General features: G+C 39.4%; 1 protein-coding gene across 2 annotated transcripts in view; it reads right to left on the minus strand.

The window, feature by feature from the left end:
* Window positions 1–26541, minus strand: part of PTN (pleiotrophin) — a 116120-nt gene extending 89579 nt beyond the window's left edge. The window contains exon 1 of one of the 2 annotated variants that reach the window (XM_004046283.4): window positions 26023–26541. The gene's annotated coding sequence lies outside the window, so the exon portion shown is untranslated. The remainder of the gene's footprint in view (window positions 1–26022) is intronic. The other variant, XM_019031693.4, reaches the window with a different exon arrangement.
* Between the last annotated feature and the right edge of the window lie 379 nt (window positions 26542–26920).

Here is a 26920-nt window from a genome sequence, read left to right on the forward strand (position 1 = left end):
TCCAAAATCATAATGACTTCTTTAAATTTTCTGAGAAGTGGGTGTATGTGGGTAAAGAGTGTGGGAGGAATCCTAGAGATCCCCCACGTGGCAACCCCTATACTTCACATCTCCTGACCACACACATGCGAGTGCCATCTTTGGTAAATTCTATAGACTTTGGAACTTTACTGAGTTCCTTTTCATCCCAGAAACTGTAAAATGTTCTCATCCTACAGCATTTGTTGTATTTATTTTGATCGTGTGTTTATTTTCTTTCTGTCTCTGAATTGTATAGGGCCTTCTGGAAAGAATCCTGTACTTAAATGATAATTATATGTGGGGCATTCAATATGTAAACAATACTGCAGTGTAGAGAACTCTGGTTTTCTTTTTCAGAGGGTGGGGGAAGGCATCGTCTCTCTCTCAAATATTATAGTTTATAGTCTTTGCAGGAAGATGCGTCAACTGAGGCATGAGTGACCAAAGACAGGTGAGCGAGGTTCAGGATGAGTAAGTACCCTGGGAGCTCAAGGAGTGGGTGGCCAGGTAGGCAACAGGGCTGAAAGAAAATTTTCTAGACAAGATAGACTTGACCCTTTCTTTACAAGAGTAATCATGGCCAGGCACAGTGGTTGACGCCTACAATCTCAGCACTTTGGGAGGCCAAGGTGGGTGGATCACTTGAAGCCAGGAGTTTGAGACCAGCCTGACCAATATAGTGAAACCTCATCTCTACTGAAAATAAAAAAAATCAGCCGGGCATGGCGGCACATGCCTGTAATCCCAGCTACTTGGGAGGCTGAGGCAGGAGAATTGCTTGAACCTAGGCGGCAGAGGTTGCAGTGTGCTGAGATCATGCCACTGCACTCCAGCCTGGGCAACAGTGTGAGACTCGTCTTAAAAATAGATAAATAAAAGAGTAATCTAGTGGCTGAGAGCACATTGAAGAAAAGGCTGTGAATGAACCAGGTATTTCAACACTTCATCTCTCTCATGCTGGCCCTAATTGTAACTCCAGCAATTCCAGAGACTTCAGAGCAGAAAAACCAGGTAGAATCCTACAGATTCTTTCATACAGCATTTTATCATCTGTGGCTCCACATTAAGTATTAACTTTTTTATATATTTGTGCTCATCGTATAAAATTTTAAGAAAATAAATGGTAGGCTCTAAGTTTCATTTAACTTTCTATTTCCAGGACTTTGAAAGATGAGACAAGTAAATGTGTATGCTGCAAATGAATACATGAATGAACAAATGACTACAGGCATTATCTGAATGATATGATCCTCCTTCCCCATCTTTCTGGGTGTCGGCCTTCATTCACCATGAAGTTGTAAACACAACATTGATTTTGGAGTCAGACAACCTAAGTTCAAATCTAGCCTTTGCTAATTACTGGCTGAAATCATTGAGAAATCTACTTAACCTGCCTGAGACCTCAGTTTCCTTATTTGTAAATGGAATAGTAGTGCCTCAAGTGAGATAAGGTATGTAAAAGCAGTAAGCATTGCCCTCAATAAGTAGAATAAACTCTCCCTCCCCACCACCGTCACCAACACCAAGATTCTTTGTCTGCTTTCTGGCATTTTAGTGACTGCTGTCGTGTCTCTTCCTTTTTAAATTACTGTAGGGACACTTTTTTCTGATCCATCTATCTTTCTCTCTACTTTTGTCCACCTAAAAAGACCTAAGCTCTCTAGTTCAACAGACACCGCATCATCGCTGACTACTTGAGTTCTGGAATAATAGGAAATAATTGCTTTCCAAGTGTTTGTATTTGAAACCCAAAGACCTTCTGCAGTTTACTTAACATCCCTCAGCCTCGAATTCCTCCTCTGTAAAATGGGATTAATTAGTTTCCACACTTAACAGAATTCTTTCGAGAATTAATTGAGTCATAAAGATAGAGCATTTATCAGTCTCTGGCTTGGTAAATGTGAGATATTACAAAGGGTAACATTTTACTTTCTTCCATTTGTTCTCAGAAAGCTTAAGTCTCCAAAGCGGGCATTACTTTAATACCCACAACCCGAGAGTTCTTTGGGGAGTCGTTCCTTAAAACTTGACATTGAATCAAGGCACTCCAAGGGGCTGAAAGCGAACATCTCTTTGTCATTTCACCAAGACCACAGTCCTCCTTGTTTAGCTGGCAGGTCGTTTTTTGGCCATTCAGCTTCCTCTATAGTCATTGAAATGGAAAACCCAGGATGTCTCCCCTGTGGGGTTTTGTTTTCCATTTTATCAGGATCTCAAAATGGCTCTGTGTGTCCACAAAGGGTATTCAGACCTGTACAGATGAGAAGCCGGACAAACTGCCAAGGCTTGGAGACCCAGAAGCTGGGGGCAAGACCTGAATACTTTTGCCGGAATGGGCTGGGCGGGTACCTGCACTCCAGCTTCATACAGCTTTGCTGGGACTCCTTGACATTATGGTCTTGTACATTTAGGATAGCATTCAAGTAGCTTATAGTGTAACATCCAAGGGCCAAAGGGAGTCTTACGTGGTCTAGGTCAGTTTTTCAGTCCATACTCAATACGCCTAAGTAATCCCCTCCACATGTATTCTGCTAATTAAGAGGCCACATGTCTGTATGTCCATGTTCCCAGGATATTCAAAAAGGCAGAAAACAAATCTCTTCTCTCTTTCTAGCTCCAAAATTCCCTTGCACGATATGTATCTGCTAGTTTGGAAGACATAAATATACACATTCATATTTAAATGACAATCATTGAGCATCCTCAATTGTGTGATTATTATCTTATACCTTTATACCGTGGGAGATAAAACAGTGTTCTACTTTTGTCTGTTTCTACTCATCTTTCACCATAATTCGCCCACACATTCACAGGCACTGTCTCTTCCCAATGCTCATACTTACTTTTTACCTTCCTGATGGAAAGAGTAAGACCCACACATAGGACTGTAAAATCTTTCTCTAAAGCAGAACATTTTAGTGTCAACTTTAAAATGAAGACTCCATTTTCTAACTCGCTCATCTACTGTAGTGCAACTGTAACTGGATCATTTCACACTTCTAGGAAATTTAGTACTGTGTTTTCCTCGTAGAATTTGATACTCTTCCTTGCACAATCAAGTATGCAGTGACTTGCATTTATTATAGAGATTTGGAGCACTTTTGCTCCATGACAAACTTAAAGCTATTGTTGACAGAAATAAAAATGGGAAAAATTCCCTGGGAAGGTGTTTAGATAGGAGAAAGAGAACTAAAGCAAAATTTCGATTTTTTTTTTAAAAAAGGACTCCAAATATGGAATAGAGAAAAATGAACTTTTATAACATAATAGGTTTGGGGATTTTTTTCCAAGTTTGCATTATACGCTTTCTCATGATTTTCTGACACTGGCTTGTCAATTGAATTTTATTCCTAACAGCAGTTGCCTTATGGAAACCTGCTCTGCCTTCTCTAGTCCTGCAGTTCATTGTCAACCTGCCCCACAGGATACCTTGTCATTCTTCTTCACACATCTTGATATGGTGGTTATTCATCTCACCAAGCAAGCTGGGATTGGAAGAACCCTCTGTGTTATAACTTCTGGCTTTATTTTTCACAGACTCAAAGTAAGCTTTGAGGTCAACTGTGCTGTGGCTCTACAATGAATATTCAACAATGTACTTTGTGTCCACAGGTGTCCCGTTCAGAGCATCCAGGCTAATGGACAGTTAAGGAAATGACCCAACAGCTATTAGGGCTCCCTTGCTATTGCCAAGCTTGTTTTCATGCTGCAGGTGGTACTGAATTATATAACACATGCGCAGCTAAACAAGCAAAGACCCTGCATGTTCACCACATTCTCTCTCCTCTGAACTCTGAGGTTAATACCAGTTGTCAAACTGGCTTACGGGAAGGCACTATACCTGCTCACAGCTTGGCTAAGAATCAAAGAGATGTTTGTTTTGAAAGAATAAAATCCTTTACACCAAATATGGTTTGCATCTTTCTTTGGCTTTAATACCGTTTTTAACCACATCTTTATATTGACTTCTCCCTCTCACAGTTCATATTACATCACCTAAAAAAGGTAATCCAATGTCTTTATTGATGCTCATGTGTTAATTGCAAAATTAGTGGCAATATTTCTTCTGGCACTAATAGTGTTTATCATTGATGCCACGTTCTTAGATGGTAGATGCTCAAAGATATTTTATATATAGGTTTATAATTTTGCCATGACAATGTGATTTTTGTTTGATATGAAGATTGGGTGGCTTTTCTTCTGTTTAATCACTACCAGAAATAATTTCTTCTTCTTGTCACAACACTATTTAATAATCATTTCTCAGTAGCGCTATGGCCCCAGCCTTTGGAATTCAAATATGTGGCTCCAGATTTAAACATATGTAATCAGCAAAAATGAAATATTGTTTAATGCTTAAATTATGGAAAGTTACCATAGCCTAGAATTAATGTTCTATTTATAAATTAATTATTGGCTTTGAAAATATGTTTTACTTAAAATAGCCTGTATGTGACTAGGATAAGTACAAAAAAGTGTAATATTGATATTTAATTTTCAAAAATACATTGTACAATAAGTTACAAAGTAAGAACTTTGGACTTAACCACTGAAACAGTTATTTTATCTCAGCCCAGGAACAGAAACATGTTTAGTTGAAGCTTAGAGGCCTTCCCTGGCACTCTCCTTCCTAAACCACCACCCCTCCTTCCCTCCTTCCCTCGTACGCAGACTCATTTTCTAACTCATTATCCTCTTTTATTTTCTTCCTTACTACTTGCTGAAATTTTGCTTACTTATTTGCTTTTCCTTAATTGAGAATGAAAGCTCAGTGAAAGCAGGTACCTAATAGGTGTTTACTCCTGTGCTATCAGGGCTTAGAAGAATAACATGTGGGCATTCAATAAATATTTGATTGAGGGAAGCAATGGATGGATGTTTTCAACTGGTGACATCTATAGCCCATTTTAAAAATATAAAACATATCAGTTCATACAGTTATTTTTTAGGAGTGATATATGAGTTCTGGAGTAATACACTTGCTTTCAAAGTGTTTATATTTGAAACTTGAGATACATAGGCAGTTCTTGCTATGCATAGTAGTTTAGGACCATAAAACTGACCTTGTTTTAAGATCAACCTTAATTATCAATAGGAAAATTATGGTTTTTTTTATGACCTATCATTAAGAACTCTGTTATTCATAAATGTATAGAAAAATTAAAATATTGTAAAATTGATATTTATTTAGTATACAGCCACATAAAACATTAGAAATATTGAGATGTAAAGTGTTTGGTTTTGCAAAGTATTTATCAAGAGTCATTAGAACAGCTTGCTTTTCTTTTTTCATAGTACACATTACAATACAGAATAAGCATTTTTCCGTGCCTTGGCAAATCATCATACACCTTTCTAGATTTGGATTAGCTTCCAAATCTTCCCTTATTCTTCACTCTTTCAGTGTCATAAAATAAATCCAAGAATCCATTAAAGTGAGTTACTGCCAGCATCAATTCCCTCAGGACACCTTCATCCTCTTAGTCATATCCGATTTCCTTATTTATAGCTATTAATTTGCCTTTACTAACTGCCTTTGGCCACACATGGAGAGTCTCTCAAGTGGCAGCAGCATCAATGTTTCTACCTTCAGTTACTTCTGTAACTCCACTTATGTTTGACTTGAGTTTCACTTCCAGTGTTAAATTATTTCTCATTTCTTGCCTGCACTTTCATCTTCGTTGTCCAATTTCTTCTTTGGATTACCAATTTTTGAAAAACGTCTTGTGAATTTATCATTGTGAGACAAGGAGGCAACAAAAGTACATGGTTTGTTGCCTGTGCCTAAAGTGAATAACAGATTTGCAGTGACCAATTACAGACAGACTATGAAAGAAGGGATGTGATGGGTCACCAACTATAAAGCAAATTTGTTATGTATGTCGTGATTTGTAGATTGAGCAGCTAGCAGTGAAATTTGTATTTATGCAGTTTAAGTATTTTATATACTTTTAGTTAATATATTAATAAATTATGTTGTTGGGGGATTGGTGTGAATTAATTTTACTATGGGAAAGTGAAGACTGTCAGTAATTTAAAACTTCATTTCTTTGCCAAACTTTCAAATGATGTCTGAATACCTTAACGTGTGAAAGAAGCTACTTTCAAAACACGGAAAGTTGAGTTTTTACCCTTGGAAGTCACATATGAAAAACAAAGAGGGATTTTGCTTTCTTAATTTCTTTCCCTGTGAGACAGACAGCAGTAGATAGATATTTAGTCATAGCCATAGCCTAAGTTTAAGAAAACAAAATGTTATAATTGTGTAGTTATATGCTTGAATTTACTAATCAGGATTATCTCAATGGTCTCAAACTTGATCATGTATTAGAATCACCATGAGGGCTTATTAAAGCGCCAGATTGCTGGCCCTACCCTCAGAGTCTGGGGTACTAGCTGAGAATTTGCACGTCTAATGAGTTCTTAGGTGAAGCTGATGCTGCAGAGCCACCAACTTAAACACAATCAGAAGAGTATTCCATGGGGAGAGAGAAGAGAATCCACAGATCGTAATCTAGGAAAATCATAGACACTGAATCAAAGAAATTAGCGGGATCTTAGAGATCTTTTAGCGTAGGTCCCTCGTTTTACAAATGAAGAAATAGAAGCCTGAAAAATTCAGGTGATTTAATACAAAATCAGCCAGTTGTAGAGGCTGGTCTAGAACATAGAATCTATTATATTCCAACAAATTTCTGGAAGACTGCTAGTGCTATAGTAGGTCGTATTTTCAATAGGTATATGCCAAATATATTACACACACACAAAATGGCTCTCAAACATTAGTGTGTCTGAAAGTAGTTCTGTGGCCTTGCTAAAAATTAACGTTCTTAAGCTGGGCACTGTGGTGCATGCCTATAGTCTCAGCTACTTGGAATGTGGAGAAAGAAGGATCGCCTAAGCCCAGGAGTGAATTCCTGGGCTCAAGCTGTAGTGTGCAATGATTATGCCTGTGAACAGCAACTGCACTCCAGCCTGGGCAGCACAGCGAGACCCTGTCTCTAAAAAAAAAAAAAAAAAAAAAAAAGAAATAAAAATTAACCTTCCTAAGCCCTCACCTAAAAATTCTGATTCATAGATAAAGTATGGGGCACTTTAAGACCACAGCCCCATGAGATTCTAAAGAACAGGTAAATTGTTCTTTAAGAGACAATGTTCTACGATTGTGTAAGCTGATGTTTTAAGCCAAATAATCTACACACAGAAAATAACAACACACCGACTTTAAAAAATTTTTTTTGCAAAATACGTTCACAGGCTGTGATAATTCCCTCCAAAGATCCTGTAAGGTCAGTGAGGCAACTGTCACGCTCCCTTTTTGAAGAAATCTTGGAGAAGTCTCCATTCCGGGAACCTCCTCCTTCTCATCTATGGAAAGGGTAATAATACTAAAATGGATCTCACAGAATTGTTTAGAGGATAAAATGGGATGAGATATAGGAAGTCAATTTGTGAATAGCAAAATATTACATGGATGTTAGCTGTTAATGGAAAGCCAAAACAGAGTATGAATTGTTTCAGAGTATGAAACAGAGTATGAAATATCAGTTGGGTTATCTGCAGATAAAAGAGTTTTAACTGTACTGTAATAGGCTCATCCTGCAGTAGCTTCCTGATTGGTCAAAGGAAACAGATAAGGCAGAGCTTCAGTGAAATTGCAAGATTTTACCCTCCCAGGCCCCAAATTATCTGGACCAGGAATTGCTGACTAAATCTGAATCTGGAACAACATTAAATATAATATGCCCTGTGTTAAATGGCTTTCTTAGAAAAGATCTTGTCTGATCTCTGTCCCCAGGACATTTCCTGTCTCTTCTGACTGATAATTAAATTAATTAAATTGGGGACTGGAAACCAGACAATATTTACTTCCTGAGCATTCTTTTAGCAAAGCTGAAAAAATAATTTTAAAGGAAGAAAACTGAAAATGATCCATTTACCACTGATTCTGCCCTCCCTAGGAAGAAGGATGCCTGGAGTGGGATAAAGAAAATATAGAAAAGGAAGGGAGTGTCTTCACATCCCAGCAGGGCACATGGAGGAGGAGGAGGTGCTGACTATGGATAGCAAGAAGCAACATCACCATCACAAAACACCCACCCAGGGCAGGGGCCCTTTCAACAAGGAGCATAAGAGACTGTTTCTGCCTCTGATGGAAGCCCAGCATTTTGTTTTTCTCCACATATTTTAATCAATATTTACCAAGCCATAACAATCTGGCTTTCACTGTCACCCTGGGGTTGAGTTTCATGAGTAACTACCTTTTCCACTGGCTGCAGAAATAATGACTCCATGTATGATTGGCAGAAGGTCATTCATTTGAGCATAGGAAAATGAGCAGTTTCAAGAAAAGAGCTGGCATCTCTGCATGAGTGAATCAGTGCAAATCTAAAATGCAGTTACTGAAATTACAAAAGGCTCTCCTCAGCCAATTGGCCTGCTTTGGAAGATATGGCCTCACACCATTCCATGTGCATGTGAAATGTCTAGACGTGATTATAGAGTTTTCTTGAGAGGTGATGCATCCAAGGAACATTTAAAGTAAGAAGCAAAGTAATAAAAAACGTTTCTCAGAAAATAAAAATTGTTAATATGGTCTTACCACATTTTCTAGTGAAAGTATGTTGTGAATGCTCAGGAGGAAGAAGGTACAGTAATGAGACTAGAAATTTGCAGCTTGGATGGGAGCCCAGTCACCAATTAGCAAGTGCTACAAGCCTGAGGCTACTTCTCATTGAAAGGCCTCCCAGGCATTGAGGGTGTCCACAGTTCAGAGAGACCTCAGAAGCCTGCACGTAGTTCATGCTCAGTTCTTAGGATAATCCTGTCTCTCCACAATTCCTTCAGGCTTGCAACACTCTCTTACCCCAAATCAGCTCTTCCCCTACATTTCCCCTTTCTATCAATGGCACTAGAATTCTCCCAAATTGATCAATGTCAACATCTCATTTTTTACTCACCCTTCATGTACTCACCTCCCATTATAATGTCTAGACTACAGATAGCCTTTATTTTACCTCATGGCGTGTCCAGAAAGAATCTGTCTTAACTACCTACTTACACCAAGGCATCAGCAATTCATTTATTTATTCATTCATCTGTTATTGTGTGAAGTATTGGCTAAGAGATCTATAACGAAGTGGGGAGAGATAGTCATTTAAAGTAACTGTTATATAAGAATGAGTAAGCATTCACACCGTTGCTTCCACCAGAACTCACACTTTCTTCCTTATATTTTTCCATCTTTAAACACAAGTTAGGAGACACTACCTCCTGGAAGCCTCCCCTGAATCCACCCTCAGCTGACTAAAATGTCTCTCCAATGGACTTTTACAAGTGCATATCTAGTTCATCGCATTGAAATCTCACTGATTAGCTATTCATGTGCCTGCCTGCTCCCCCCAATTAGACTGTCCTATTCAAAAACAGGGACTGTGTCATATTCATCTCTGTATTCCTGATACTTAACATAGAGCCCAGCTCATTGTGTGCACTGCATATTTTTAAATGAACACATGAATGAATGAATGAATGAATGAATGACTATAAAAGGAAACCATAGAAAGTTGTGAAACAGAGAAAGGGGTAAGTAATCATTTTAACTAGGGGAATAAAGGTAAAATTCCCACAGAGGTGACGGTATTTAAGCAAAACATTGAAGTATGCACAGGATTTCCAGAATGTAAAAGGATCAAGGGGTGGGGTAAGGGTTGGTACACGAAGCATTACTTTTTAAAACCTAACTGATTCTCTCCACCTCTGATCTGTTACTTCTTTAAAAATAATATTTTTATGCCTTACTTTTACCAATTCTTTTCTTCTCTGTTGTGGAGAACCTTCAGTGATTCCTTACAATCTAACTTGATGTAATTCAGGCAGCTTAGCTTTCACTTGAAGCGTCTTGCTATCATTCCTAACATTTTTTTTCTAACCCTTGCTTCCACTCTTGGCCACTCACTCTCTGCACAAATCAGGCCCCTCTGTTTTCTGTCTCTGAGGTCTTGCCTTGGATCATCTCTTTGGCTTTCCTCTTTCTTCATGTGTTACCTGGGATGCTTTCCCCATATCTTTCTGCCATACGCAATGCTACCCTGCCTTTGAAAATCCTACCCTTTCCCAGAACTTTGGGATGCGATGGGAGGAGGATCACTTGAAGCCAGGAGTTCAAGACCAGCCTGGGCAATATAGCAAGACCCCATCTCTAAAAGAAAAAGAAAAGAAAATCCTATCCTTTACATGCAGCCACCCTTTTCCACTCCAGACCAGAATGTCTTCCTTCTCTGAAAAAAAACCACCAAACCACTCTTTTATCATTTCATTTTACATTTGATTTTTCCAGCTCTAAGTCTGCTTTGTCCCCTTTTATGAGGATGAAACTAAGATGCCTACAGGCCAGGATCATGGACAGTGTCTTGTTGGAACATGCCCAGTGTCTCAGATATTCTACTGATTAAAAATCCTTGACAACTGAAGCAGCCCTCTGAGGATATACGAGAGGCTCTTGACTTCAGGCGGACACCTTGTTATTCAGCTACTGGATGATGGGTGTGGGTACTTGCAGTAGATTTAATATTTAATTCAGTGAGAAGAAATAAAAATTATATTATCAGTTTGGTAAGGAAATCACTAACTATATTATAAAATAAAAACGTCTTACTTCCGTTTCAGCTGTAGAATTATAGTTACAGTTATTTTAACTTCTTCCATGCTGCCAGATTAAAGACCCTTTTAAAAATTTTTACTGTGTGACTAGCCCTTTAAGATAGATCACTGCTTTTACCCTAGCTCTTGTAACCCTGGGGTTCCTTCATGCTTTGCAGCTTTCTAGGTTTTGCCCCTTGTCAAACTACATCAATACCAGTCTCAAACCTGAATCATAAAAGACATTTTAGAGAAATAGAGGCTCAAGGCTCATGTAAAGGAATGACCTATCACACACAACAGGCTGCAGGGCATGGAGAATCCATCACCTAACCTTTCCCAGCCTCTGTTCATCTGTGTCCCACTGTTGGATGTCCAAGCTTGACAGTGAATGCTTTCCAATGGGAAACTGTAGCAGGATTTTTTTCCCATCGTTTGGTCCCTATTGTATGTTCAGCTGCACTGGAGCTAGCTGCTAATCAAAGCCAGAGACTCTCAACACAAACAAACCCGGCACTGTGGCCTCCCCCAGGGATAGAACACAGCAATCCAACAAACAATTTAGTCAGGTGATGGCAGGCTGGAGAAACAGACTGAGCAGCTCCTAGACACCCTCCTGCTTGTACTCCCAGAGGTCCCCTTCCTCAGCGCAGGCATGTTGAAACACCATGCCAGGCCAACTGGTGTTTGAGAAAACAATGGGAATTAAACAATGGGCAATCATATGCAATCAAGGAGGGTAATCTAACAGCAACATTCCTTATCCAAGACACGGTAATCTCTTGATCATAAGGAGGTAGAAATAAGCAACATAATATGAAGAAATATTCCTGGATACTGGCTAGAGGGAAGAAAGGAATCGTGAACCAAAATATCTTCAAATACTCACTGGACCCTTGACATTGAATAGGGGAATGGAGGTAGAAGAGTATGACATTTAAGAATTTTGTGGTTAGAAATATTTGGACTACACCCTCAGTTCTATTTTTTACTAGCTTTTGATCTTGGACAAGTTACTTCTGAGATACAGTTCCCTCATTTAGGAAGAAAAATAGTCTTTACCCCATAGGGCTGTTGGGAGCATTTAACCCAGCACTGAATGTAAAGTTCTAGTATTGAACTGTCCACTGTATAGAAAGCACTCAATAAGTATCAGCTATTATGACAGTATTATTAATGCTGGTGAATTGCGCTCAGAAATTTTAAATGATGAGAAATAATAAGAACAGAAAGCAAGGCCTTCAGCTTCTAGAACTAGTTGGTGATAAGGGAGCAAGTCTCCTTGCTCTTGGTAGTTCCTAGGAACAACGTTTTAGAGGTGCTGGCAGGTCTTGATTTTGACTTATTGCCATGGGTCCTCAAAACACAGCAAGGGAAGTTAGGGATGCCACTGTCCAGGGTGAAGGTAGAGGACAAGGTATGGCTTCAGACAACAGCAGGAGCTTGGCTCCAGGTACCTGAGCACTGATGATGGAACCATCATCTAAGTACAAAGGACAGAGCAGAAGAAAAAAGCAGGAGATGCCAAAGAAAATGATTACTCATGTCACAATTTTGCACTAGGGCAGCCAGTTAATATTAATTCTTGCTAGAGTTTCTGAAGGTCCAGACATGGGACAGGAGAGGAATAGAAAGTAGTAAAAGGTTACTCCAATTCTATGCAACAATAAGCATGGATTGAGTACTATCTGCAACTGGCATATAGTGGGTACTCCATCATTTTCAGGAATATCCATACTCAATGCATATTCAGGAAGTGGTAAAGTGAAAGACCTAGACACAATCGTAGGAACAATGAGGTTCAGCAACAAGAAACATAGCCAGTGAAACTCAAAATTAATATAGTGACTTCCTTTAAGTATAAAAGACAGTAATGCAAGATTAGCAATTGAAGTAGCTTCTTATAGAAACCTCCAAATGAAAATAATGCCAGTTGGTCAGGTGCAGTGGCTCACACCTGTAATCCCAGCACTTTGGGAGGCTGAGGTGGGTGGATCACCTGAGGTCAGGAGTTCAAGACCAGCCTGGCCAACATGGTGAAACCCCGTCTTTACTAAAAATACAAAAATTAGCTAGGTGTGGTAACATGCGCCTGTAATCCCAGCTGCTTGGGAAACTGAGGCAAGAGAAATGTTGAACTCAGGAGGTGGAGGTTGCAGTGAGCTGAAATCGTGCCACTGCACTCCAGCCTGGGCAACACAGCAAGACCCTGTCTCAAAAAAAATGAAGAAGATAGAGAAGGAGAAAGAGAAGGAGGAAGAGGAAGAGGAGGAGAAGGAGGAGAAGAAGAAGAGACATACCCAACCTAAACTTTTTTCTGAACTGAAACAGAATGTTGAACATCACACATTACAGCAAATAGCAATCAAGGCAGAAAGCCAGCCCCCAAATCTAGAAGGCATATGTGCAGCAAAGCCCTGGCTGAAGGAACCCTGGTGTGCTCCAGCCCACAAAAAGCACATTTCAGTCTCCTGCTTTTATGATCCACCACTAAAGGTGGGGAGGACATGAATGAAAACAATGCGTTAGACGGTAGAAAGGTTTATGGAAGAGTTGGCTTCAGGGACCAGATTGTCCAACTCCGGGTTCTGCACCCAAGATTCCTCAGGCCCTGTTTTGGGAAGGAACTCTTCACTAGAACAGCAGATATTGCTTTGGCTTGAAACACTCCCTCTGAGAAAAACAAGAAGAGGACCAGGTTTGCTCCACAGAGCTGGAGTGATTTCATGGGACTTTTATGGCAGGAGGCACCTGGAGCCGAGGAGATGTGGAAAACAAAGAAGGCAAATCCACCCTAGAGGAATCTCCTTAGGATACACCATGACAGCCAGATGGGCCATAAGGACCCTATGGCATGCTCAATACTTCCTTTTCAGTGGCAGAAGCCTCAATGCTATCTAATAGGATTTTATGTGAGGTCTGAAGTTCCTCTGTCCAGGAATGGGGCTTCTATCTATGGGATTCTTGGATGTTTTCTCTAAAGCCTCAGTTCAAGTCCAATGCTGTTTCTTTTGTCTTATTGGTCTTGCTGCCTTTGACATAAAGGGCTTCCATTTAACATCTTGTGAAAGAATGTCACTGGATGAGACATTAGAAACCCACAGAGTCAGCCTGCTTTTAGGAAATGTGGATCTGTCTGTTTAGGGAGAAATTGGTAGAAATCCACATCTACCCACTTATTCCTGCTGAATTGTTTCTAATCTGCTTCTCCAAATCAAATTCATTTATTGCAGCCTTGAAGTACATCTTCAAATCCCCAGATATCACATATCAGAAGGCAAACTGTAATTCCCTAACCATCAGACTAAAGCCGCAATTTAAAAAGGCTAAAAATCACTTCAGGCCAAAGTTGGTGGGAATCCTAATACTGGCACAGATACTAAACGCATTTGACTTTCACCCCTCCTCTGCGATCGGGAATGTGGTGGTCAAACCCAAATTTGATCTGACTCACTTTAAACTCGAGCCAATTGTTCACTAGTCATTCCAAATAATAACAGAGCAAATAACTCCCTGAAGGATGCCAAGCCCTGGAGCGACACGCATCAAAGAGGTTTGCTGATCTTGCAGTTTACCCACCTGCAGTGCATCAGGCCCACTCCCTTGGGCCTCACAGCAACTCCAAAGCTTCTCAGGCTCTTGAGAGGAGCTAAGGGGTTAGATCCAACCTGGCTGGGACCAGGCAGCTGTGTCTTCCCTGGGGAGACTTTTACCCTTAGATATATGGAAGGGTCCTTTAGGGCAAGAAAGAAAGACCTTGTGTACTCAGCTTGACCTTTAATTGGCACACACTGAGTTCTCCAGGATTATTTGTTCCCGTCTAAACAGCACATCTGCAAGGACAAAGACTTTTATTTGTTTGTTTGCTTTATGAGATGTTTGTTTGCTTGCATTTTTCCAGTGCTGGCTCTTTTATGAGCATTCATAACATTAATTTACTTAGCATTTTTTATGATTCTAATTTACCCATACCAAGCTAAATAAATTGAATTTCCATCTTAATTGGCTCATTTGGTAGAATCAAGTGCATATGTTAATATGTGCATAGCTGTTAAAACATATTGCATGCATCAGTAACATTGTTAAAAAGCAGGACACCCAATTACGCATCTAACTATTTTTAAAAGTTACATCAGAAAAACTGTAAAGGTATATCAGGGTGCTAACAGTGGTGCCTGTTTCAAGAATTGTAAGTAAGTTTTCTTTTTTATAAAATTTGAATATCTTGTAGCACGAACATGTATTTTTCTAGAATGGGAAAAATAATGTGTTTCTTCAGGTACATTTGTGTTTTCCTAATAAGAAACATCATAATGGAAAAAAAACAATATTTCATTATTTTTCACATGGTTAAAATTAATCAAACTTTTCACACATTTGACCTGCATTGAGCTATATTTGAGATTCTGCATATTCCCAGAAACATTATTCAATAATGAAATGTATATTGTAAATAAGAAAAAATAATGGGAAGAAAGGCTTTATTTTATTGTTTCAAGATTTAAGCACAGACAACTGTTAAAAATAATCTAATAAACTACCTGTTTTCTCTCCTCTAGCAGCTTCTGGCTGGCTCATTTGAATTCCCTGGAACATATCTAAAGAAATACATTGCACAGAGAGGGCAATTTTTTTTGTAATAAATATTTTTTGAGGAGCTGACTTGACCCTTGAAATCCAGTTCTTTCAAGACCAAAGTATGTTTTTTAAGCCAATAATCTGATGTTCATAAGCTCACAAATTAAGGCCACCATATGTTAAAACCTCAGAGATAATTCTGCTACTGGGCACAATGACCCCACGGCTAGGTCTTGAAAAAAGCCATATTCACATCAAATAAGAAAGCCATTATGAAAACACTGTTCTAAAGTTTTACATGGTTTCTGCTATAGTTTGGATGTTTGTCCCCACCAAACCTTATGTTGAAATTTGATTTCCCAATGTTGGAGGTGGTGCCAGATGGGAAGAGTTTGGGTCATGGGAGTAGATTCCCTCATGAGTAGATTAATGCCCTCCCTGGTGGGTTTTGGGAGGGTGGGTGAGTTCCCACTCTTAGTTCCCCCGGGAGCTGATTGTTAAAAAGAGTCTGGTACCTTCCTGTCTTTCTTGCTTCCTCTCTTTCTGTGTGATGCCTGCTCCCTTTCACCTTCCACCATAAGTGGATGCCATCTGAGGCCTTCACTAGATGCCCAATCTGGAAACTTTCAGCCAGCAGAATCATGAGCCAAATAAACCTTTTTTCTTTATACATAACCCAGCCTCAGGTATTCGTTTATAGCAACACAAAACAGACTAAGATAGCTTCTATTTGTTTTAGCCTGAGTGAAGATTTTCTGTGTTACCTAAGACTGTTACCACAATATGTTCCTTATTAATTAAATCTGGACTCTGAAGCAAAAAGCCCTGGCTGTTTCTCTGGGCAGCCCCAACGTCTTCCAGGAAGTCACAAAGATGGATGATTCCTGGTCTAGTTCCATTATGGTATGGAAGGAAAGAGTCTAATGCAGTTATAGACGTTAAAATGCGAAAGAAGGGAAGACTCTTAACACTAAGTAAACATATTACATATATCTTTTTCATATTAAGAATGACTTTCTTCACAGAATTGGAAAAAACTACTTTAAAGTTCATGTGGAAGCAAAAAAGAGCCCGCATCGCCAAGTCAATCCTAAGCCAAAAGAACAAAGCTGGAGGCATCATGCTACCTGACTTCAAACTATACTACAAGCCTACAGTAACCAAAACAGCATGGTACTGGTACCAAAACAGAGATATAGATCAATGGAACAGAACAGAGCCCTCAGAAATAACACCACATATCTACAACTATCTGATCTTTGACAAACCTGAGAAAAACAAGCAATGGGGAAAGGATTCCCTACTTAATAAATGGTGCTGGGAAAACTGGCTAGCCATATGTAGAAAGCTGAAACTGGATCCCTTCCTTACACCTTATACAAAAATTAATTCAGGATGGATTAAAGACTTAAACGTTAGACCTAAAACCATAAAAATCCTAGAAGAAATCCTAGGCATTACCATTCAGGAGATAGGCATGGGCAAGGACTTCATGTCCAAAACACCAAAAGCAGTGGCAACAAAAGCCAAAATTGACAAATGGGATCTAATTAAACTAAAGAGCTACTGCACAGCAAAAGAAACTACCATCAGAGTGAACAGGTAACCTACAAAATGGGAGAAAATGTTCACAACCTACTCATCTGACAAAGGGCTAATATCCAGAATCTACAATGAACTCAAACAAATTTATAAGAAAAAAACAAACGACCCCATCAAAAAGTGGGCGAAGGATATGAACAGATACTTCTCAAAAGAAGATATTTATGCAGCCAAAAAACACATGAAAAAATGCTCACCATCACTGGCCATCAGAGAAATGCAAATCAAAACCACAATGAGATACCATCTCACACCAGTTAGAATGGCAATCATTAAAAAGTCAGGAAACAACAGGTGCTGGAGAGGATGTGGAGAAATAGGAACACTTTTACACTGTTGGTGGGACTGTAAACTAGTTCAACCATTGTGGAAGTCAGTGTGGCGATTCCTCAGGGATCTAGAACTAGAAATACCATTTGACCCAGCCATCCCATTACTGGGTATATACCCAAAGGACTATAAATCATGCTGCTGTAAAGACACATGCACATGTATGTTTGTCACGGCACTATTCACAATAACAAAGACTTGGAACCAATCCAAATGTCCAACAATGATAGACTGGGTTAAGAAAATGTGGCACATATACACCATGGAATACTATGCAGCCATAAAAAAGGATGAGTTCATGCCCCTTGTAAGGATATGGATGAAATTGGAATATCATCATTCTCAGTAAACTATCGCAAGGACAAAAAACCAAACACCGCATGTTCTCACTCATAGGTGGGAATTGAACAATGGGAACACATGGACACAGGAAGGGGAACATCACACTCTGGGGACTGTTGTGGGGTGGGGGGAGGGGGGAGGGATGGCATTAGGATATATACCAAATGCTAAATGACGAGTTGATGGGTGCAGCACACCAACATGGCACATGTATACATATGTAACTAACCTGCACATTGTGCACATGTACCCTAAAACTTAAAGTATAATAATAATAATAATAATAAAAAGAATGAAGTTTTCTAAACACTGTTCATTAGCTTTTAAAGCAAATGAAGAAGGCAACATTTGGATCACTTACACCCTCTCCGAGAAAGACCCCAGCAGAAGCACTGGTAAGGAGGCCCAAGTGCAACATCTGGCCGGGGGCTTTTTACATTTAAGGGAACTTCAGTGAAGTCAACAGCAAATCAGGTGGTGCCTGCAATTTTCTTTCATAAATAATCATACATTGTAAATATTATTTGGTCACAAAGATGTAAGTTTTAGAAGCTTTTGCATATAACATACTGACAATGATCCTCATCATTTTTATTAAGCTATGGACATCATGACTGGAGCATTCTGATTTGTCTCCTGTTCCCTCAAGTTTGTTGAATTAAACTGTTGTGGCTTGCTACTCAAAGAGAGGTCGCCAAGCTAGCAGTACTGCAGTCACCTGGGAGCTTGGCAGAAAAGCAGATGCTGAGATTTCATTGGAGACCTACTGAATTTTGGCAAAGACCCTGGGTGACTGGTATGAACATGAAAGTTTTAGAAGCACAGTTATCCAGCTATCATGTAAATGAGCTGCTGTTAGCCAATTACTAAGGCTTATATTTAGTGAGAATAACCAATTAAAAAATGTGACATGTAGCTTTTAAGACACTTCAGAAGGAAATATAATCTGAGGTAAAAGAAAGCATGCCTGTTTCAGTTCAGCCTCATTTAAGATGTCTTCTCGCTTTTTTTTTTTTTTTAGTATGACTCATTTCTTTTTCTTCATTCCTGTCGCACATCTTACCTCCTCCTCACTTTGTCAGTCAAACTTACCTTCAAGCAACTTAGGCAATCTCTGTGTGTCCTGAGAAAATGACAATGACAATAGCAGGATTGGAAAACCAGAAAGGCAGAACTTGCCCCACTGACTTTATTAAGTTCAGTTCATGTTCAGTATAACAGTTTAGAGCTTACAGATGTTGTGTCGTGACCATTGACATTTACCACCAACCTATGAGGCTGGCAAAACAAGTAACATCATCATCATTTCCCACTTAGAGCTAAAAAACCTAAGATTCCAGAAGATTCAGTGGCACATCCAGCAGCCCATACCAAACAAAAGGCGGACTGTGGTGAGATGCTGGTTCCTGACTCCAAACCTTAACTCCTTCCCTGGACTGAAGCCTCTATCAGCAGGGGTCAGAGAGAATGTGGTTATGAGTATCACTAAGGTCAGCAATAAGGTGCCTGTCTCTTGGATTGGGAGTCTTCTGTATGCAAAATGCTCTCCTATACCTTATGGGAAGGGATAAGGTCAAAGAGTCTGTATCGGAGACTTTGCCTGCCCAACCCCCAGGCCTTGAGCACGATCACATGCTCCGTATGTTTCCTTCCAGAAGAAAGGATTTTCAATCTGCATTTAGAGAGAAGGAAGAAAATGGTATAAGCATGTGGAGGGGCGAGGCCTTTCAAGAAGCATGGAATTCCACCTAAGATTTTGCTTATATGTTTGTTGCAGATGCCAAGTGGGCATGAGAAAGAAAAGCAATTCAGGAGGGGGAAGAAGTGAGGACTTGCATCTGGTGCTGCTTCACCATGATCATCATTTTCACCATCCTGCTCAAACACTCCCAGCAATCAGACTCTGTGTTCAGTACTTCACATTGATTTTCTCAATTACTACTCAGACGTCAATCCTGGAAGGTAAGTATGTGCTCCCATGTTAGAGATGAAAACACTGAAGTAAGGAAGACCACAATATTTGCTCACGGTCACAGAGCTACTAAGAAGTGTAGTGGTTTATACCTCAATATTTTGGACCTTGGAGCTCAAATATTGAGACATTAAGGCTACTGTTTCTAATGTATCATCTGTATCCACACGCCCTGTCATATGTCCAGGGTCCTTGATTCCACCTCTTAAATCAGAACTGCTGAAGATGGGCTCCAGGCAGCTGGAACCTACACATGACGCTAGTTAATCTGATAAACATTGAAGACAGGGAACTGCTGCTGTAGGTTATTTGACCTCTAACTGTACATACATTGGATTTGGGGTTTGACATGAGAGACAAATGGGAGATAAAATCTATTTATTAGCCTAAGAAAGAGATGGCATTATATTACAGAGGAATAAACTCAAACTAGGAATTTTAAGACTTTTGTTTTCATATCTGTATGTCATTGAATATGGCCCCCTTAACTTCTCTAAGCCTGCATTTCTGTATCAATTTTTTAAAAATCCCACTCAATCTACCTGAGTAGAGTTACAAAAATATGATGAAAAAATAAATGTGAAACATTCTGAAAAAAAAGGCCTTATAGCTACATAGAAGTTATAATGAAAATAATGCTTCAAATGACTAGCTTTGTCACTTTGAATAATATGGTTTGTTAAAGAAGAGGTAAGTAAGGTTTTCTCCATTCTGGAGGTAGTCTTGAATCAGAAACTATGAAAAGTTTAAAATTATCAAGGTGAAATATGATTAGGAAGACACTCTAGAGAACTGGCAAGCCTATATGACATTTGGAATGAAGGGAGTGAAGGAAAGAGAGTGGGAGAAGTTTCTGGAGGTTCAAAGTTGAGAATGGGAATGCTTGGGCTTAAACAGGAAATTGGCACCAGGTTGTTTGGTAAGGCAAGGGGATTAGGCATAGAACACAGATGGTCAAGGTGGGTGGAATAACATGGGCAAAGAGAATGAATGGCATTTAGAGCTGCCTATTTTCTCACTCATTTGCCATCTTCAATGGTTCTATGCTAAATATGCTAGGGTTCTTGAGAGAATGAGAGACAGCCCTTGCCTTAATAGGGTGCGCAGGTTGGATGGGGTGGGGCTGGTGTCAAATGGTGAGAAAGGAGGAGCTGAAGTCACTATAAGGGGTGATGGGGAGACTTCGAAGACAAGGGAAGAAATATAGCTCCACCTAGAGGGGGCATTTGCCTTGGAAAACCTTTGGTGCCTTCAATTTCCGACTCAAGATTTCACCCAAATTCCACAGCTGAAGTACAAGGATTTGCCTTCTTTCCCCTCATGTATATGCTTTCATTAAAGGACACTCTTCTCTTCCGGTATAAATTTTCCTGAAAAGGACAGCTACAGGGAGTGCCATGTCTTAAAAATTATATTGATTCGAAATAAACTCAGTCTGAATTCTTAAGTTGTCACTTCCAATAATTTGTTTCTGCTACGTTATGTGGCAAACGTGAAATGAAAACACGAAGGAATTAGGAGTTCAATTTCTCTTCCAGAATAAACAGCATTAAAGGAACAAACAGACATAATGCTTTTGAAATAGATGTTGCGTACGATTTAGCCTTTTGTGAGCTCCACTTTCCTTTTTCTCATAAAAATGTGATCCCTTTGTCATTGGAACTGCTTAGGGCAACAATTGTACATATCTTCCTCTAACCTGTGTTGTAGTAATTAGTGTTTTAATGTTCTTACATATTTACTGAGTAGATCATTAGCTGCTTGAAGACATATTTATTTGTCCTGTTTCCCTCACCACACTACCTACCATATAGTATGTCAGTCACTATGTGTAAAAGTCTGGTAGGGATAAAAATAAAATAACAAGAAGTCCTTTACTTCAATCTCCTCCTCCAAATAGAATTGTGCCCGAATGATTTCCTTCAGTATTCATTGAAAAAATATTAAAAATGTGAGTCTAGAGCTCATTAGAGAGAATCTTCCTTCAATTATCTTCAGATTTGAGAATTTTCCTTGTGAAGGAGTTAAAGCTCAAAGAAGAGTTGTGACAATACTAAAGCATTTGGAGAGGAGAGAGGAAGGCGGGAAACTGAAATATTTGGAAATAAATGTACACCTTTGGAAGACAAGAAGAAAAAAGCAAAACAAAACATGAAAAAAGGAGTGCCCAAAGAACTTAGGAAAACATTAAGACAATAACATATCAAGGAGGTTACAGTATGAGATAATCATAAAAGGTTGGGATTAGCAATCTGTGACTTTTAAAGCATCTTTTCCAGAGATGGGTGAGGGTATAATGGATTTTAACTGAGATCTCCTTTAAATACATTTCTAATAAAGAATTTCACAAGTTCACACCACTTACCAAACACAAAGTATTAGATATTGTGAAGCCATAGAGACAGACACCATGTTCTATTTCTTAAACATGCTACATTGTCCAGCACAATGTAGTATTAGGCATCCAACATACGTACAGTAAATATTGTTAAATTGGCTGGCCGTAGGAGCAAGAAAAATTGTATTGTTGGAATAGGACCCCGAGAGGATGTGATGGACATGAGTAACTCCAGCTGCGCCTCTACATTGATGTTGGGAAACTGAGAAGAGAATGAGGTCAACATTGCAGTGATGAAAATGTTGCCTGACCCTTAGCCAGGGTCTTGAATCAAAAAAAAAAAAATGGGGGAAAAATGCCATTGAATCAGTAGAGAGGGCACTGGTGTTGAAAACATCAGCTAGGAAGGTCCAAGCTTCCAAGAATGCCAACATATGGGCAGGCATTCCTGGTACATCCGTACATAGAGAAATGTATGCCATCATAGCAAGAGGGAATTGGGCAAGACGTTTTGGGACCTGTTGGGTGGGAAATAGTGGCAACCGAATTAATGGAGAAATGAGAGAAAAGAAGGAGAAATAGGTAAATGTAAAAGGAGGAAGAAAAGGGAGCAAAGGGTTAGAGACAGAATGCTATTTGTGTTTTAAAATTATGTTTTAGCTTTCGCTAAGAGCGATTCTTAGAATTAAGAGCCCAATTATCAGTTACTATGAGTCACTTTTTTCAAGATTAATATACAGCACTTGATTTTTTGTTACACTATGTGTGAAGTTGAAAAAAATCTAAGAATTCTATTTTTAGAAAACTGGATATGATTTTTTTCTGTTTGAGATATCACTTTATCTCAACCCACTATGAAAAAATGGTTCAATAAATAAAGCCTAGAAAAATGAACTAAATTTTATCCCTAAAAATATCTCAAACATGAAGGAGTCATTGTATTCCTTGTCCACCCTGAAGAAATAGAGATTTGTGGTGAATGTGATCTACATAATTAAGTCCACAATATTACCATATTTATAATACCCTCTGATAGTGTTTCATCATAGCTACCCTTTTAAGCTACCGTTTTAATTTCTTATTTACTAAATGCCAAAATAGAAAGAAAAAGAGGTTTGTTATATTTTACAATCTAGAAATATTGTAATGACACCATGAAAACTATGCCGCACACTAGACTGGCTTGAAGTGGATGGAAAAATAGCCCAGTGGGTGGAAACTTGAATTGTCCATAAACATCAGAAGGAAAAACAACTTTCCATGAGGCCATGGCCCAAATTCCACTTCAGCCAATTGACTCTGGATGGAAAAAAGCAAGCCCAGCTCATAAAAAGAAGGTTCATATCTGAGTATCATTTTACTTCACCTCCCACAGCAGTGACATGACCTTGTGCCAGAAGGAGGCAAAAACTCTTCAACTATTCATTTAGAACAGAAGCCAGAGGAAAAAACATTCCTCACCCTTATGGAGAAGCCCAACTCAACATCACTAGCAAAGCCATGGAACAAAGGCCATTGGAGAGCTCCCACTCAGCCTCATGCTCCAGAGAAAAGCACATCTCAAACTGGGCTGAGGTGCACTCAGGTGTGGAGGATGTTTGCACTCATCACATTGGGTGGTCTCAGTCTGGACACCTCCTTCCTGAGAGAAGTCAAGAACAACTCCCCATATCATTATGCCGCCATATTAAAAAGCATAATTCTTTAGAGAACTGGAATTTGTATTCTGAATTCTGACTTCAGGCCCTCAATCTATTGTTAATTTATCACACCATTTTCAACGAACCGGTTAAACTCGGTTTTGTGGGAAATTTTTGAATAGTAATTAAAAACTCCACATCACAAATAGGAATATGATCAGAATTCACGTGAGAATGCCATGTAAGTGAGAAAGCAAAAATATCTTCAAAGGAAAAATAAAATATTTAAAGTTAAAATATTTGATATCTAAGATTGATTTTACTAAAAAAAGTAATTCAACTATCTGGGGATCTTATTTCCCTCTGTTGTTTTCAACAACTAGGCTTTGATGAAATTTTAAACCAGGCCATTGGCTTGACTGAAATTTTTTTAAACAATGAAAATGCTCATTAAAAAGAAATGTAGATCTTGTTATGTGTTGCTATATGTGAAGCCCAAATAAGGCATATGGAAAATATCAATAAATTATTACGTTTATTAAACCAAATCTCATGATCTCATGGAAAGGGGTCTAAAAAAACAGAGAATTATATATAAGACATATAATACATTAGACTATAAATATAGTTAGGTATACCTTATTACTCTAATTATCTATAATATCTCATTCAAAGTCAGATAATTAAAAAGTGATGTATCTAATAGTACTTTTATTTATCTCAAGCTCTAGCTTTGAGAACATAATGCATTTGCATCCAGAAGCAAACAGCTGGAACACAGCACCTAATGCTGTTATATGTGGCTTCAGGTGGGAGTTCCTTATAGTGGCTTTTCACTAAATGCAGAAAAAGATGTCCTAAAGGGAACCAGTGAGCAGTGGCAGAAAAAAGATCACCTTCTATTTATTTCAAGTACAATTAGAGAACTTAAGGCCCAAGTTTCTTAAAGCACAAAAGAATGGCATTAGAGTTTTTTAAAAATAATATAATTTTTTAAAATCTCATCTTCTAATTTAAATGAAAAAGTACAAATATTGCCAGTCTGAAATAACTCATGTCCCAAAGGAAGAAAAAAATATTCATTCTAATTTCCTCTGAATTTAACTGGACTATATTTTTTAAATGACTTGGCCTTTAAAGTGCATAATTTACTTAAAAGGAAACATAATGAAGATGGAAAATACAGCTTTATTTTCTGTGTTGGGAGACTTCTCTTTTGTTTCATTGTCATTAACTTTCAATATTTCTACATATCAATGCATTCCCGGATAATTAAGGGGCTAAAATGGGCCGTGCTGTTTCATCAATTCCACATTTGCCTAGGATCATAAAATGTTTCATTATGTTATTAGTCCAAAGCTCTTTTTGGTGATTCCTAAATCTCCTCCCAGACCCCTCTCTCTAGCACACACACACGCACATGCACACGCACACACACACATCACCCCTTTCTCAAGCTGCTAAAGCAAAATGCCTGATAACTCTTAAAATGAGACATGCTCAAGGACCTGCAGCTTTAATATTTTCTCCTCTTAGGACCCCTACCCCTCCTATTTTCTGAATGTGTCCCCAAACTTACAAAGCAGCTCTTAACAGAAACAAGGGTGAGTTAACACTAGAGTGTATATAAACTGCATGTGTGTGTTCCTGCGTGTGTGTGTGTGTGTGTGTGTTGTGTCACATTATGTCATGGAGAAAGGGGTGTGTGTGTATGGAGAGGAGAGAGGAGGTTTCACTTTCCATCTATTAAGAAAGGAGTTGAATATATTCCTCTCAAAAAATGTTTTCTTATTAGAAACAACAACTCAGAAACTCTAAATATCTAGTAAATTAGTAACAAATATATCCTAAATTTATGTGGGTCAAATTAAAAGTTTAAGGGTCTATGTACTGGGCAGTTCTTTAAATTTGCATTCAAATGAGAGATGGGACTCCAGGTGTGTCTTCTAAACTTTGGACCTAACCATTTCCGGAACCATTCCTGGGCTGTCAGGTGGGAAGACGGGTGCCAGTAGTTCCGTGAGAGACGTTTCATGTCAGCTAGCACTGGGAGGAACAAGCCCCCACAGCTTACCTAGAAATGCCAGCTAAGAGTCATGGGCTGACAGGCTCTGGGGCAATCAGAGAATCAGAGAGAGGCTGGGAAAATGAGAGCTGCTTGTTCAGGCTGCCTTACTTTCTTTCCACCTACCCAGCCAGAGACACACCTACTAAAGCTCCAGGTTTTACAAAAAGCAAAGATGCACTCTCCAGCCCACCCTGTCTTGCTCTCCAGCTGGTAGCAGGAACACGGTCCAAATGCATGCTTAACATCACAAAAACTTCTTTCCTTTCACTTACCTAAGCACACCCGAACTAACCTAACCTGAAACCCCAAAAATATGCCTCCCTTGGCCTCTGGAGCAAGTCAGTTTTGAAAGCAGTCCTATCAGCAAAGACACCAGGCAGCCTCTCTCACCTCTACCACCATCATCTGCTGGCACCCAGAAAAGTGGCACAGGGTGAAGGCAAACTCGATCGAAGAGCCCTCCGAGAAATCGTATGTTCCTCTCACTTACTTTGAGTTGCAAACGTCCTCTCTGGCGCTCAGTCTGCCTTTGTTGCAAGGGGCGAGGTTGCTACCGCTGAGTCCAGGTACCCGGCTCGCTGCAGCTCCTGCTTGGGCCGCTGCTGCTCTCCCCGCCTTCTGGACGGATGACTCACTGGTCTCTTTCTTCCCCTCTCTCCACTTTGGATTTTCCTCTGCTCTGGGGCTCTCTTGGCGGGATTTTTGGACTGGAAGGCGGGGAACCTGATCCTGCCTTTGACTCAATTACGCCCTGACAGGGAGGGAACGGAAGGGAAATGGAGAATGGGAGGGATGAGAGGAGCGGGCCAGGAGGACGCAGGCTGGGCGAGGGAGGGAGAGCGCTCTGCACTCGAGAGCTGATTGGGAAGCTCATTAAAAGCAGAATACTCCAGGGGCAGTCTCTCTCCGCGGAGCAAGAAAACGGATTTGAACCAAGAGGCCATGAGATGGTACCTTGTTTTGCTTTTAGCAGAGACAAAACACAACATTTCTTTTCCAAACTCCACCCATGATCTATTCTTCAGATGAGTGCAAAGCCACTTTGCCAAATAGGATATTTTAAATGGACAATTGATGGCATTTTAGGTTACATTTTTGGCTCCCCACAATCCTTTAATGAGATTCAGAATGGAAAAGCACTCTCTTCAAACCAGCCTCTTCTTCCACCCACGAAAGCCCTCTCTATACACAGAGGCAGTTACCCAGCTGTCAGTCACATCTCACCTGCAAAGCACAAAATGTACAAAGTACTTTTTCTCAATTGTCACAAAGAGTGACAGACGTCTCAAAGTTCCCAATTAAGTGCTACTTACCTTTAGGGAGAGCTCTTTCCTTTTTTGGTTTCCTTGGTGCCTTTAGCAACCTATTTAGTAACATGCCTTTGACAC

The sequence above is a fragment of the Gorilla gorilla genome, chromosome 6 (assembly GCF_029281585.2).
Source record: "Gorilla gorilla gorilla isolate KB3781 chromosome 6, NHGRI_mGorGor1-v2.1_pri, whole genome shotgun sequence".
NCBI lineage: Eukaryota > Metazoa > Chordata > Mammalia > Primates > Hominidae > Gorilla > Gorilla gorilla.